Below are 16,371 nucleotides of genomic sequence, written 5' to 3'. Positions count from 1 at the left end.
CTTACTGCATTATATAGAAATTCCAGTAAAATGCTAAAAAGGAGTGATAAAAGGGGACTTTCTTGCCTTATACCTAATCTTAGTGGGAAAGCTTCAGACTTCTGGCCATTAAGTATTATATTAGCTGTAGACTTTTTTTGCAGACAATCTTTATGAAACTGAGGATGTTTCCCTCAAGTCTTTGTTTACTGAGGGTTTTAAAATGAATGAGTGCTGGATTTCACCAAATGCTTTTTCTGATATGGTGGTGTAATTTTGCTTTTTTTAGTCTGCTGTTGTAATGAATTACATTCATTGTTTTTTGTTTGTTGGACCTGACTTATATCCCTGGAATAAATCACTCTTGGCCATGGTGTATAATTTTTTATACATTGTTGAATATGATCTGCTAATATTTGGTTGAGGAATTTTACATCTATGTTCATGACAGAGATTGGTCTATTGTTTTCTTTTTGTGTAATGTCTTTGTCTGGTTTTGGTGTTAGGGTAACACTGGCCTGACAGAGTTAGGAACTAGTCCCTTTTTTCTATGTTCTGAAGAGATGAGAATTGGTATCCTTTTTTCCTTAAATATTTGGTAGAATTCACCAGTGAGGCCATCTGGGCTGGAGCTTTTGTTTTTTAAGGTCATTATTATTGCTTCAGTGTCTTTAATAGAGAAGCCTGTTCAGGCTGTCTGTTTGTTCTTCTGTGAGTTTTGGCAGACTGTGTCTTTCAAAAAATTGGTCCGTCTCATCTAGGTTATCAAATTTCTCTGCATAGAATTATTTATGATTTTCCTTTATTATAATTTCTATATCCGTGGGATCTATAGAGATATCCCTCTTTCATTTCTGATATTATTCATTTGTGTCCTCTCTCTTGTTTGCTTAGTTAGTCTGGCTAAAGGCTCATTGATTTTATTGATCTTTTCAAAGAAGCATCTTTTGGTTTGGTTTGGTTGATTCTATTGATTTCCTATTTTCAATTTCACTAATTTCTGTTCTAATTCTTATTATTTTCTTCAGCTACTTTTGATTTAATTTGTTCTTTTTTTAGCTTTCTAGGGAGGAAACAATATTTATTTTAGATCTTCCTTCTTTTCTAATATACGCATTCAAATCTATAAATTTCCCTCTTTTGCTTTTGCTACATCTGACAAATTTTTATAAATTGTGCTTTCATTTTCACTTATTTTAGAATATTTTTAAATTTCCTTTTAGCTTTCTTCTTTGACTCATGTGTTTTTTTCTGGAAGTGTATTGTTTAACCTCCACATATTTGGGGGTTTTCCAGTTTCCTTCCTGTATTGATTTTTAGTTTAATTCTACTATGATCTCGGAGCAGACATTATAGGATTTTTTATTTCCTTTAATTTTTTAAAGACTAAATAACAACATATATTTGCCAGTTGCAAGGGGTTTTTTAATATCTGGATACTCTGGGGGTATTAAATATAAAACTGTAACATCTTACCATTCATGGGCAAATGAAATAAATTTTTCTTCTGGGAATGTAGAGTTGTAATGATCATGTTGGACTTTGTTCATTCAAGTTTTACCTTTTCATACATAAGCATACGTGTGTGCACATATGTATGTGAATGTGTATTCATCTTAGTCCCTACCTTAAAGATCCTCTCTGTGCAGAGATCTAGCCAAGCCTCTTGACTGTCATAGCAAGTTTGCAGATATAGAAACAGCTATTCATCAACCATCCTTTTAAACCCCACCCCCAGGACCTCTATATAAATGAAGTGGATGCAATATCCTAGGAAGGAAAGAACTCTGTGGAAAACTGCAGAATTGTTTCACTAAGAATGTCAAACCCTCTGTTGGAGAGCCCTTTTCCCTTCTCTAACTTCTGCAAAGAAAAAAAAGTATGTGTATATATGCCAGGAGGTAGAATAAACAATGCTAATCATAGGAGGGAACAGCAAGTAAACTATGGAAGGAAGTAGCAAAGAGAATGACCTAAGTATCAAGAAACTAGAATTAATCATTTGCCCCATGTTGGGACTCGCTGTGTCAGTAAACAAGTCTAGAGGTGCAATGACTTTTCCTAAGTCAAGTTCATAAGTTAATTAGACGTAGGGGATATCCAGGTTACATGCACAAATATTTGGACTTCTTTCACAATGTTCAGTAGCTTGAACTTTAATAGCTACATTTGGATCCATGGCTTGCTTTCTATATATATTTATTTGTATTTAATCAGATGCAACTTAATCTGGTGAAATGAAACTATGAAATGGGGTGTAAGATCAGTATTTAATAAAGAAACATTGTTGGAACAGAGGAGAACAAAGACTGAAATAGCAAGATAAAATTTAATCTAGGGAAATTACAAAAGAAGGTATTAATATCTCAAACAACAAACTGCTTAAAGAAAAAATAAACTGTCAAAAATAAATATGACATTCTTATTTTTCCTTTTTTAATTATCTCATATTTATTCAGCCATTCAACTAGCAGTTATTATGTGTCAGTGCACCATTACTGTGTTAAAATATGTATTTTTTTATTGGTAGTGTGGCTCACACAATCTGGTTTGGAAGAATCTAATACGGGCAAAGGATTCTAGGAGAAAAACTAACAAAACAACATTAAGCAGATAATCTTATATAGTGATGGATGAACAGTCAGCTCTGCTTTTTATCCTTTGTTTAAGATTGTTGAGAGTCTAATACATGAATTTGAATTTATGTTGTATTTCAATCTACATGTAACATTAGGTTGAAAAGCATTTTAAAAGGTATTATGTTTCCAGAGAAAGTGGTCATTGATTACTCAACTTCTTTTCAAAAACTTTCATGTTAAGAACTAAATCAAATAAAATCTCCCTAGATCATTTTCTTTATTATTTCAGAAAGTAAATATTTGACCTTTGAAAAGCTAACTAAGCACAGTCTAAGAACTGGTACTTTTTTACATGAAGTTACTGGAAACAAAATCTTGCGACTCTTTTCTCCTGCCTTATTTTAAAATACCATTGAAAATTCTTTGTAGAAAATACAGCATATATAATACAAATAACACAAATCACCCACAATCTCTTTATTATTTACATTTTTAATTTATTATTCCAAATATACATAAATAATGAAATACATGCATTTTCTTATAGAAGTGATATCTCTGCTTTCAAACTTTTTTCACATAATAATACAACGTTAACATTATCCATAATCACAATTTTACTCCATAACATCATTTTAAATGGTGACATGGTATTCCATTATTCACTGTAACATTCTTCCTAGATATTTAGGTGGTTCCCAAATTGTTATTTTATGCGGCAAACACATTGCAATAAACGTACTTGGTGTATAAATGTTAGGTGACATCTTTACTTTTTGACACGTTCCTAGCAGTGAATTTTGTGGACCAAAGGATATAATCTTTTTTAAAGATTTTGATTTACATTCAAATTCCTATGTTAAAGGTTGCAGCAGTTTGCATTTTCCTCAGCGAAGAGTATTTTCCTGTATATTTGGCAACATTAGATGTTAACATGAAAAGAAAAGGGGATCAATTGAAATAGATTAAACACAATTTTACTTTCTTCATCTTTGAGACACTTTAAAAGTTACCAAAAGTTTGACATAAAACTTTATGCTTTAACTTGTTTAAGTTAGCAGTTAACAACCACAATCAACAAACAAATCAAAATGTTTTGCGTATTTCTTCTGATTACAATGAAAGAGCAGACCCTCCTGGTTGGAGAGGCACCAGTGAAATTCGTAGAAACATTGAAAAAATGAAACCAAAAGATAAACCTGATAAAACACTTCATGTTTAGATGGTGAGGCACAATGGAAAAGGGATTCCGCAGATCACTAAATAAGCACTGGGAGAGTGTAGGGCTTGCCTATACGTTTTCTGAACCGTTGAGTATCAAAAACTTGGTAAGGGGAGTGGGTGTTTGGTGGTGGGGGAGGGGCGGAGATGTGCCCCATTGGAAGAAAATACAAGTTATGTGAGAGGAATTTGAGCCCAACAGAATAATTTGGAGACTCACTACTGCCTCCACCCCACAGTCTTTTTCATAAAACTTTGCTACATTGAAGATAATTGATAGAAACTGACACAAAACCAATGTATAGATACCAGAAAGGAAATAACATGTACAACTATAGAGAGGTTTAAAAAAAAAGTGAAAAACACAGTAAGTATTGGAATCATTTGTCATCATCTTTCTTTAAGCATATTCCTGTTACTAAAATCCTTCTTTTAATTTATTTTAGAGCTTAAAGTATAGTTATCCATTCTGAGTCTTCTAAATATTATAATAATATATATATTTAGAAGACTCAGAATGGAGATATATGTATATATAAACCTAATAAATAGGACCTGTGGGAGCTTATGTACCAAATTACCAATTATGTAATTTTCTTACTATTAGGATTCTCTCCTGAGTTTGAAACAACCAGTGTTTCAATAACCTTTTAGAAGAGAGAAAATACGAAGTCTGCTGGTCATGGGGTCTGAATCTATGGTACAGAATAAATACAGCTATTTAGATGTCCTTTGCTCCCTTTTACACAGACGGTAGAGGAAGGAATAATGTACAGAGTCCTGTTTCCCTGGAAAGGCTGGGGTGCATGTGCAACACCTTCTAACACACAGTTTAAAAAATGGTTTAATCTCTAAAGAAAGTAGTAACGGTTGGACAGATCAAAAAGCAAACCCAGATTTGTTTTTCACCAGATAAATTATCATTATTTCAGAAGTATTTTCAGTAACTATCCATGCCTGTAATGTTGATATTGTTCTTATGTAAGAAAGGTTTAGATTGTGAAGGAAGTTTGTGAAAAATCTTAGGGTCACCTCTGTTACCTTTAGAAATAATTGCGGAGAATTCTGAACAAAAATCAGATTGTCCGAGTTGCAGATATTCTTTTTTCGTTTAGCAACCCTGCCCTACTTTCTTTTAATAAAGAATAGCAAGCCCATGTTATTTAAGCTGTCATATATTAATTGGTTATGAAAAATGCTCAGCAACTTCTTTGAGACTTGACAGTTTCCTAGCATAGCAAGCACGGCCCTATTTTTCATGCTGCATTCAATTAAAATCTGGGTCTCCTGAGCAGTTTCTAGGTAGAGACCCAATCTGATAGCTCATCATTACTTCACATCCGAATGATACAAAAACATTCCTAGAGACATTTAATTTTTAGCGCCAGAGGCTTTCTTGATAAAAGCTTTTAAGAAAAAAAAAAAGCTAGAAAGTCTTATTTTAAAAATCACAAGTGGCATTCACTGCCTGGTAAAATAAAGGAACAGTCACTGAAATGAGGAGAAAAATAATTGTTGTTGTCATCACTTGACAATGTATTTTAAGTGCTACTTGGTACAGTGAGAATTTCTTATATACTCAGGAAGGAAACAACATGGTAGGGCTAAAATTATTAGACCAAATTATGTTTAGTTTTCCAGCTTGTTTTTGAGGTGTATCTGCATGTTTATTACTGAAAGTGTATCATTCTTTACCAAGATTTGTTCCCAGGCTAGATCAGAAAGAGCAAATATTTTAGTCATTCTCCAAAGGAAAGTTTAAAAATTGCTCTCATCATTTTATGAAAACAGTGGCTCCAGGGAGAAGACCCATCCTTTAAATTTAGAAATGCTTTGTAAATAGTATTAACTACAGGCCGTTCTGCTGTAATCTTTTAGGTCAGATTTCAACTCTTTACATTATGCAACATGCAGACATTTTACGCACAGGACCCCAGCTTTTGTCTGTTTTTGTTCTACCATGAAATTAATCGGCTAAGAAAAAATACTATCACCCAGTTCTAAAACAATGTCATCATATCAGTGATCTAAATTTTATTTTCTAATAAGTGTGCATAAAATGTACTCACTCTGTAGATTCGTGAAAAAATATAATTGGAAACATTTACAAATTTCTTTCCTGACACTCCCCAGATCCTGACATCTGTGCTGCTTCTCTGTCCCTTCACAGCCAAGCTTCCTTTAAAAACTTACCTTGTGTTAATTCTCTGTATTTCTTTAAGTTCATTCTTGCCTACCTTTCCAGTCTAACATCTGTCCCTGCACCTACTTAAACTACTCTCATTTAGGTCACCAATAGCCTCCAGACGGCTAGATCCAAAGGACATTTTTATAGCCTTAATTTATTGCACTCTGTGGGTTTTGACATTGTTGACAACTCACCACCACCTTAAATTTTCTTCTCCCTTAGCTAATATGACAAGATTCATTTTCATTTTGAAAGTCTGTGTTTAAATGGCAACTCAGTGGCTTTCTCTGACCACCCTATTTGGAATAACCTGCTGTCTAGATAAAAACTGTTTCATTTTCTTCACGTTACCTATCACTGACTGAAATTATGTTATGTGTTCATTTGTCTCCTTGATTATTGAATATTTCCACCTAGATTCTAAGATTCATGAGAACAAAGACCTGTTCTCTTAGCCACTGACCCCTCATACCTATAAAGGTGCCTTACACACATAAAAAGGATGCTTGATGAACAATGACTGATGAACATGAGTGAATGAAAACTAGGTCCCAGACCCCGAAAACCAACTGGATACTTTCACATAGATTTTTCACAAGTACCTCAAAGTTAACATTTTAAAACTTAATTCTTTCTTCCCAAACATGATTTTGAATGCTTCTTATAAATCTGAATTCCTACATTTCATCACTCTTTGCATCTAAAAAGGTAGACATGATTTTGGGGTGATAATTTCTGTAATTTTCTTGAATTATTTTGCTCTTATTTATTTCTATCTCCTCTGTCTTAGTTCAAGCACTCCCACCTACTACAGTAGACTTCAAACTGGTCTGTAGTCCCCAGGCTTATCTCCATTCAATCTGTCCTCTGCATTTTTACCTGCACAAGCTTTCCAAAATGTAAAGCTACTCATTTTCATCCTTAGGTAGAAACCTTTCAATAGTTCACTAAGGTTTACCATTTTGAACTTAAGGGCCTTAATTTGTGTTTACCAAAATTAATAATCACTTGCTCCCATCTACTGAGAAATAGATATTTTCAGTTGATTTGAAATGCCACATATGTCATTCCAAAACTTCCACGAGTCCTTGGTCCTCTTTCTGAACTCGTTATTTTGTTCTTAGGTCTATATGTCTTTTCCTGAATCCGCACCTAGTTTATTTTATCATTAGAAATTTTCGATGATTTAGACATCAGTTGAAGCAGGTTCCACTTAATTGTCCCTTGTTTTCAAAACTTTTTAGCTATACTTACAATTCTTCTAGATGAACATTATAGCTAGCATTATCTATTAACATGAGTATACTTAACATGCTTACAACATTAAAGCTTTCCACTTAGAAAATGTTCTTTCACTCTATTTATACAAGGCTCTTGCCTTTATGAACTGTCTTACATGTTCCCTCATATATGACTTGCTCATTTATTTTCTTTTTGTTTGGATGCTTCTCTGTGTGAGTGGTGTTTTTACCCTCACTTTATTTTCTTACTAGTTTTTTTTTTTATTGAAGTATAGTTTATTTATAATGTTGTGTTTGTTTTTGTTGTACAGCAAAGTGATTGAGGTATACACATATTTTTTTCATATTCTTTACCATTTTTTCTTACTAGTTTTGTATCAGCATTTTGCCTAGAAATCAGCCGTCCTACTAAACTATCATCTTAATCACAATAGTTTGTAACTAAATCGAGTTTTCCTGGTAGGCAACCCTATTAACTATTAATAAGGATAATTGATCTCCTTCCCAAATCTGCGGTTCTTTGTCTCATTTCTTTACGTCACCTAAGGTAATTGATAAAAATATTCAGGAAAGGAGTTGAACAATCTACATCCCACTGCTGGGTTGGATGGCTGGCATTCCCGTACTTCATTGAACCCCAGAATGTGACTTCATTTGGAAGGAGATTGCTGCAGACATAATTAGTTAAGAGGAGGTCATGCAGGAGTAGGGTGGGGCCTTAATTCACCATCACTGGTGTCCTTCTAAGAAGAAGAGAAGGAGTCAGAAAGATAGAGAAAACACCAAGTGAAGGTGGAGGCAGAAACTGGAGTGATACAAGCCAAGCGATGTCATAGACACTGGGGAACCACCAAAAACTAGAAGAAAATCATGGAACTGACTCCCCTTCAGAGACTCCAGTAGAATCCAAGCCTGCTGACATGTTTGTTCTAGACTTTTAGCCTCCAAAACTGTGAGAGGATACTTTTTTGCTGTTTTAAGCCACCTAATTTGTGGTACTTTGTTGAATTAAACCTAGGAAACTAATATAAATATTGACTACAGCTTTTACTAACAGTAAATTACATCTTTAGGTTCCTGAAGATATTCTTTATCAAGTTTAGGAAACATCCTTCTATTTATCTTTTACATAAAGTTTGTATCATGTTTTTTGAATATAATGACCTTTCAGCGGGTATAACCGATAGGATTCTTCTGTTGTTTTCCCCTTTCTTGTATTAATTCTGTGAGGTTACAAAAACCTAGACAATTCTCCACCCCTCCGTGTGAACACCTCTCTACAACCTGCTTTTGTAGTTCCTACCGGCAAGAACAGGAGTCGATTTCTCTATACTTTGAATGTCTGCTGTCTGTCTGCCTTACTTTGTCTCATAGAACATGGTGAAAGCATTATTTTTCAATTCCAAGCCTAGGCCTCAAAAAACTTGCACTCTTCCATGCTTCCTCTTGAAACCTGGCCACCACAGTATAAGCAAGTCTGGGCTAAGCTGATGAATAATGGATTTTGCTTGAGCTGAAATCAGATAACTACCTATTGAGCAAATGAGGTTATCAGCTGCTCGCTAACCACAGGGACATGAGTCTAGCCAAGGTCAGCAAAGCCTGGCCCAGGCCAAGAGCACTGCTCTGCTGACCCATGGACTCAAAAGGAATAACTAATGGTTGTTTTTTTGGCAACAAAGTTTTAGAGTAATTTTTTTATGCAGCAATAGTATAAATATAAATAAATAAATATAATAGACATAATTGACTATATAAGACATATGTATCTATATAAACTATATTAATATAAAAGTAAACTGATACTAATATAAACAGTTTATCAAAAGCTTTTATAAAATCAAAGCATCCTTGGTTTCTTATTAAAGAAATGTTCATACTACATAATTATTATAAAACAGCATTAGACTCAGTTATTAATGTTTTATTTAGAATTTTGTAGGTCCATGATAAATGACTTATATTTCCAGTCATCAAAATATGTTAAATAATACTAAAATTCAAATAATACTAATGACAAATGCATCCTTTTTAAATCAGTAAAAGATATTGTTACAATTGCCAAATGTAACCTTTTCTTTACCATTTGCTGAGTCTTTACTATATGCAAGAGACTTTATGTCATTTTTCCATTTAATAAACTATGCCATGATATTATTAATCTCAAATTACTATAAGGACTTGAAGCCCAAATAAATTAAGCTGTTAGTAAGAGTTGCAATTAGGTTTAAACTCTTGTCTGAATAATCTCAAAATTTAATCTCTGGACCAGTTGGAGGAAGTCTGGAGAACAAAGGAAGATCTGAGGAGGTGAAGGTGGATGGCTTTATGTCCATGTCGTAATTTACTCTGAAAATCAAAAGCCTTCCTCTGTATTTTCAATGCTCAAAGAGTAATACTGTACCCCTTTTCTCTAATTTGGGATCCATAGTTACTTTGTATACACATGTTTAATATTTATTCTAATACTTAATTTAACTGGATTGTCATTGTTAGCAGAAATGTGTGGACTCCTAAAAATGTATTAAATTTGTGAGACACACCACCTAGCTTTTTCTAAGTTTATGTCTATGATTTGACAAGCATCCAACATAAAAATAACGTTGGCGAGTATAAGCTTTCTGCTAAAGTCAGTAAATATTCAAAATATTAACACATGATTCCAATAAGGCCATAAAGAATTACATCTTAGTGGGCTATAGTGTGTAAAATGATAAGATAATAAAAATAATGTAAGCTGTTGTTATGCATGCAGAATTCTCTGTTCTGAAAAGAAGCACAATACAGTTGACCTCATGGGATCTATAGGTTGAAACCATGAGCAACCATATAAATAGCATATGTTAGTGCCAAAGAAGGGATTTAGATTGTAAATCCTATGTGAGAAGGCAGTGATTATACTGGACTAGGACAGATAACACAGTGGGCTAATTATAGAAGCGGTGGGATTTGAGCTGAATCTCTGAAAAACTTAGAACTTAAAGAAACAGAGAAAGTCATGTTAGGATGTCCTATTTGGAGAAATGACATAAGTCAGAAATGACAGACATCTCTGATACTCCTCCTGTCCCCACTCCAGAGCCCATGGCACACATTGCTAATAAACTGTAGATGAAAGTTTCCTCTTCCTGAGTTAAGAGGCAGTCACAGAATTCCCTTCAACAGACAGCTGCTAATCAGAGATGGCACAAGAGAAAATTTTCTGTCCATCCATGGTGGGTAAACAAATTATGTGTGGAGTACTATAGAAAAACAAAGGTAGATTTATTTGACTGAAACAGGAAGAGTATGAGGACTACTAATTGGAAAGTTTGTAAGAACTGTAATTGGTGGCTAGGAGTTTGGATTTTTCTTATGTGCAATAAAGAATGATTAAAAACTTCAGCAAAAGAGTAAATGAAGACAGGGAAACCAGAGGAGGATTGTTACATTAATCTTGTAATGAGCATGTGACTAGAAGGGAAATATCATTAATGAAGAAAAAGACACAGAAATAAAATGCATAATAAAGACAGAATTGTCAGGGATTGAGATGAATTTAATATGAACAAAAGAAAAGAATGATCAGTTAAGATTTCATTGAATCCTTACCATGTTCAGAATTTATAATAAATATTTTAAATATGTTGTATCATTTGACTCTCATAATATTCTATGGGATAGTTATCCTCACTGTCTCTTTTGCAAATGAAGAAACTGAGGCACACAGAGGCTAAAAACCTTGCCATATTTTGAAAATGAAATAAAATATTGAATCTATTTAACCAGCTTTGGTTTCAGAATAATTTTTAATTTGACTTTAGTTCTCTATTTAATCTTCCATAGCTCTGATTTCTCTGTCAGTATATATAGACTCCTGCTTTGTGAATATTACAAATTTTTTCAAGAAAAGAACATGGAATTTGCAGATTTTAGTCAACAGAAAACTCAATTACACTTGAAGGAAATTACATTTGAATTAAAAAATACAACATATGGCCACAGTTGGACATATTTATAGTATATTCTTGTCATCTACATTTTTTAATTCATTATATCTTTTAAAAAATTATTTTGGTTTTCCTTAGTGGCCACAAGCTCCTAAACAGTAGCTAAAAGTTTTATGTGCCTACTAAGTTCCAGGCACTGGGCTAAACACTTTGCACATATAATTTCTCTTGAGCCTAGCGTTTAATTAGGTGAGCAGACATACTTGCTGCCATTCTACAGGTAAAGAAACTGAAGCTAGACTGTTTAAGTGACTTGCCTAAGGTGAAGCAGCAAAGCCAGGAGTCAAATTTAGATTTCTATGACTAAAGCACAAAGCCTATTTCAGGAAACTAAATTCTATCTTCCTTCACAAAATTATACTGTGCCAAATATACAGTTAGAGCACACTGAGTGCTTAATTCATTTTGACAAATCTACTTCTTCTTAAAACCAGAGGCATTAAGTAAAATAAACACTAAGAAACCCAGCATTTAGTGCATAATTGTTATATATTCTGGGCTCTGTGATAAGCACTCTAGGCACGTGATAACATTCATTCTTTCTTTTACGCCACATTATATATTGAGCATCATTCTGAGTGCTACAGAAGCAGCAGGGAATAAAATGGACAAAGTCTGTGCTCTCTCACAGAGGAAAGAAAATAGATGCACGTGTACACATCAGTCCTTGTTTCACACTATCGCAGTATACGTGAATGTCAAGTGGCAAGGTTTAGTTAACTGACACCAGCCACAAAAAAAATGATTCAAATTTCAGTTGCCATGGACAAGGTTAGGGTTAGGGTAACAGTGAGTAAATTTATAAAGTAAAAACTTTGTTGCTATCTCTTCAGTCCACAAATTACTATATAATAGATGCACAGATGGGTGAGCAATCACATTACTTCTTTCAGTATTTCTTGGTGATCAGTCACTGCACATTTTATATTAATTTCATTCACTTATAGCAAAACATTGTTATCTATTGGTGTTTGATAGGGAAAGTGTTGTCTCCTTGTCTCCCAGTGATAGACCCAGGTGACATTGCACAGCTGTGGATAATCAAAAGAAGGAACTGGCCAACAGAGATGAAAGGGCAGAAAAGAAATGAAATTGGGTGTAGTGGGTCAGGAAAGGTACCTCTATAGTGGTCTCACAGTTACTCTTTGAGTTAATAGCCCCCTGCCCCATTTTATATGTGAGTAAACTAGGATTAAGAAACAGTGAAGTACTGAGCCATGGACACACAGATAGCAAGTGTCAGGGCTTGAAATCAGACTCCTCTTTATCTGAATTTTTTGTCCATGTCCTTTTCAATAAACTGGATATCTTTCCCAAAGGATTTTTGTATGTGTGAAGGTTGAGTGCATACTTAATATGACAGGTCATGACAGGTCTCTTAAATGACTTTAGTTGATAGGCTTTTTACAACTACATTCTGTACTGAATACAGTCTGTATTTAGTACAGCTAAAATAATTCATAAGTAAGTTTTGCTGAATGTGCAGCCCATACTGCACAATCAACCTGGCTTTTCTAGTCTGAATAAAAGTCTTTTGGCAGCTCACTGTTGACACAATTTCAGGTGTTCTGTAGTCCATTTTAATGGCCAGATATGGGCATACTACCATAGGACGAGAAAGTATTTGCTTAAGCTAACACACGTCCAGGATTTTCCATTTAGAAAGAAAGGAAAACTCATACAGCCAGACAATTCCACAAAGGAGAGTGACTGTAGATAGTAGTGTAAGAACTTTGAGAAATGTGGATGGAGATGCACTATGATTTCAGAATATTGCTTTTTCCTGGTGGGAAAATTAAATTCTGATAAAGATCGCCAGGTATAGAGAACAAAAACTGGTCTTTAATTTCGTTGCATTTAATGGTCTTTAATTCCCTTGCACTTAAAAGTCTTTAACAATCATGCAATCATGCAATCATCAAAACACTTCAGCAACTTCCTAACCAGGAAACTTACCACCTACTTATGCTACTGTTAGCTTCAGTAGATCAAAGAATACAAAGTCAATAGCAATTAGGAAAGAAACCTTTGAGAAAGGGAAAGATAGCTATAAAACACTTAATTGTTTCTCTTAAAACCTACTCCCTTGCTACCTCCAACTGCTAATAAAATGTCATTTCTCCATGACAAGTAGCCCACAGGTCTTTCTCTTCTTGGATAGGGAAAAAAGGCTTACTGTGACAATGTATGTAATACCCTTCATTATTAAAACTTGCATTATTCTAATGTTTCTGGCTTATAATTAATGTGTAAGTGATTCTAGAAGCTTAACTTCTATCCCCAATTTGTTGCTTAGCAACAATCAAGCTGAGTGAAACACTGCTAGGGCATACACTATGGGTCATGGTGGGAAAAGCTGCTTGGAAATTTTTGAGTTGGAATTGCTCTATGTGGAGACTAAGCATTTTCTCTGTGTGATTCAGTTGAAGCAAACTTGCCTTGCTAATGGGAAATCCAGGCTAAATAAATCTGGGCCCATGTGAAAACAGCCCTATTGTAGACTTTTTACTACAATAAATATGACAATTATTTTTCAAGAACACATTGAATTCCACTGTTTCTAAGGATTTCTCACTTTAAAAAATCAATTTTAATTGTTGTCATTGGTGCAAAGACAATGATTTTATCCTTTCCTTGCATCTCAGCAGAATCAACAGGTATAACTCTCCAGGCATTCTCTATGTTCAGGAACATCCTTGTGTCTAGTCTACATATGCAAAGTGAAGTAAGAGATTGTTATAAACTAAATGTTTGTGTCGCCTAACATTCATATTTTGAAGTCTAATGGGATATGAAGGTGGGAGCCTTTGGGAAGTGATTAGATAATGAGAGTGGACTTCTTATGAATGAGACTAATGCTATCCAGGGGAAGAAATATTCTCTTCTAGGTTCGTCTGGCTGCTGCTGGTCTAAGAGTTAAATTGACATGAGACTGATAAACAGGAGGAAAACAAACAAAAGTTTCATAACATGATTACATGGGAGAGACCCAGGATGACTGAGTAATTTGCCAAAATGGCCAAATGTCTTCCATTTTTTAAAAACATTTAAACAATGTTTTATTCACTTTATGTCAACTAGGAAAAATTACCTGCATTTATGCTTTACAATATTTCACCTCATTGGGAAAAAAGATAAATGTTACATTAGAGTCATTTGACTTTCATGACTTTGTTGCTCTGAGTTAAGAAAATGTTCAACTCTTTCCGGCAATATGTCTTTCAGTATTAGAACTGATCAACGAACGGTGTCTGCCCCAAATGTCCACTTGCTGCCTTTGACTTCTGACCAGAAACAAACTTCTTTGCAGCATTTATGACATCAGGGTCAGCTACTGAGTCAGCCTGCTGAAGGACTGTGCCTGGTGGCATGTATGAACCAGCAGCTAGAGCCTGGCACCTGACTTCATCCAGGAAGCCCCCAGAAGACTCCACTGACATTAGATACTCAGCAATCAGCTTGTTCTTTGCAGCTTGGACATCTGTATTAGAACAGTTTCCTTGAGCGGTTGTTTTTACTTAGTTATAGGCAGCCTTGATAACATCTCCAGCAGCTGCAGCTTGTGAGATAGTGTAAATCCCAAAGAGTCTAGAATCTTAGTAACTGGCATTAAAATCAGACACATCAGATGGCTGGTGAATTCCCTAGGCAACAGCCTAGTACAGAGAGCTGGTGTCATTGCTGCCCCTCTCAACATGGTTCAGCACCGAGGACGTGCTGCAGAGCACTAAATGCATTTGCGGCTGCACTCCTGTCACAGCACTTTCTGCTACAAGAGCAGCATGGAAGAGACTGTTTCCATTTTGTTCTCGAATTTCACCTCCACGGTATTTGGCCTTTGCACCAGATAAACCAAGCCCACCCCTCATGTTGAGATCCATTTAGCAACTTGCTTTAGAACAGGATGACTCACACGAAGTCCAATCAAAGTCATTCTTGCACTTGTAAAATGGTTCTAAGCATAGTAATGTAACTCATCTGGTGTCACTTTTCCAATCCTACAATCAGGACAATATAAGGAATTAGTCAAGGCATTTCAGTAAGCTGCAGCACACAAATTTTCAATGACATGAGCCTGTGGATTCCGAAAAGCCACAGTTCTGTCAATCCTTAGCTGAGACTGAAGGGCAGCTGCCTCCCAATGAGGAAATTCTGGTGCTGTGGTGACGTTGAGCAGGAACTCCATTAGAACATCAACATCATCCTGCAGATATTCCACAGTGTTAGCCATGTCTTCCCTTGCTGAAGTCACACTTAATTTACTACCAACTGCTTCAGTTCCATGGGTTACGTTGAAAGATGGAGTTCCTTTTGTAGTCAAACTGGATGCAAGACAGTGAATGAGAGGTTCCTAAATTGTTGGAAGCCCTTGTATGTACTGCCTGCTTTAGTGAAGAAACCAATTCTTGATGCAAGAACATAGTTTTCAAGAGAAGCAATCACTACACCATTTGGTAATTTGGTGAACTCAAAGTCCTAAGGATGTGGAGTCCCTCCTGCAGGGATAGCCATGGCTTTTACTTTGGGAGGAACTTTAAGGGAATAAAATCACGAGAAGGACCCTGCTCTGGTTATTAGCTTCATGGTTCAAGATTGCTCCAGGGTCACTGCCATCTGGTAGGAAAGCAAGATGGTGGGGACCCAACGTCCTCAATTTAAATACCTTCTTCAACTAAAGACAAAGGAGAATGTTGAGTGTACTGCATTTGAACTTCAAAGGGAAAGAAGATAATTCACACAGAGATGGAAGAGCAAACGTTTGGTAACAAATGTTTGGACACAATGGGGCAATAGAGTGGACTCTGATCTCTCCCACCACACCTAGCCCGTATTCTTTGAAGATATCTCTGGTGATAGCTCTATTCAGGGAACAGGCCCTTTATCTAAATGCTTTTAGGCAGTTAAAGGGGAAGTACCCAGGAAAACTTCCTGACTCTTCTGTTTCTTAAAAATAACCAGCCCAAATTAATCTTCATGCCAAAGAGTCACATTTGGAGGTGGCAAAATTTCCTCCACTGCAGTGTCCTTATAAAACAGACCCCAGAGCATTCACTCACTTGCTCTTTCTGCTATGTGAGGACACAGCAAAGAGACTGCCATCTATAACGGGCCCTCAGTAGACTATTAATGTGCCAGCATCTTGCATTTGAATTTCCCAGCCTCCAGAACTATGA

General features: G+C 35.3%; 1 pseudogene; it reads right to left on the bottom strand.

The window, feature by feature from the left end:
• Window positions 1-14,424: 14,424 nt before the first annotated feature.
• Window positions 14,425-15,781, bottom strand: LOC105069678 (cytochrome b-c1 complex subunit 2, mitochondrial pseudogene; annotated as a pseudogene).
• Between the last annotated feature and the right edge of the window lie 590 nt (window positions 15,782-16,371).

This window comes from Camelus bactrianus, chromosome 25 (assembly GCF_048773025.1).
Source record: "Camelus bactrianus isolate YW-2024 breed Bactrian camel chromosome 25, ASM4877302v1, whole genome shotgun sequence".
NCBI classification, from domain to species: Eukaryota; Metazoa; Chordata; class Mammalia; order Artiodactyla; family Camelidae; genus Camelus; species Camelus bactrianus.
The sequence above is the reverse complement of the archived record's forward strand: the minus strand, read 5'-3'. Positions and strand labels throughout refer to the sequence as shown.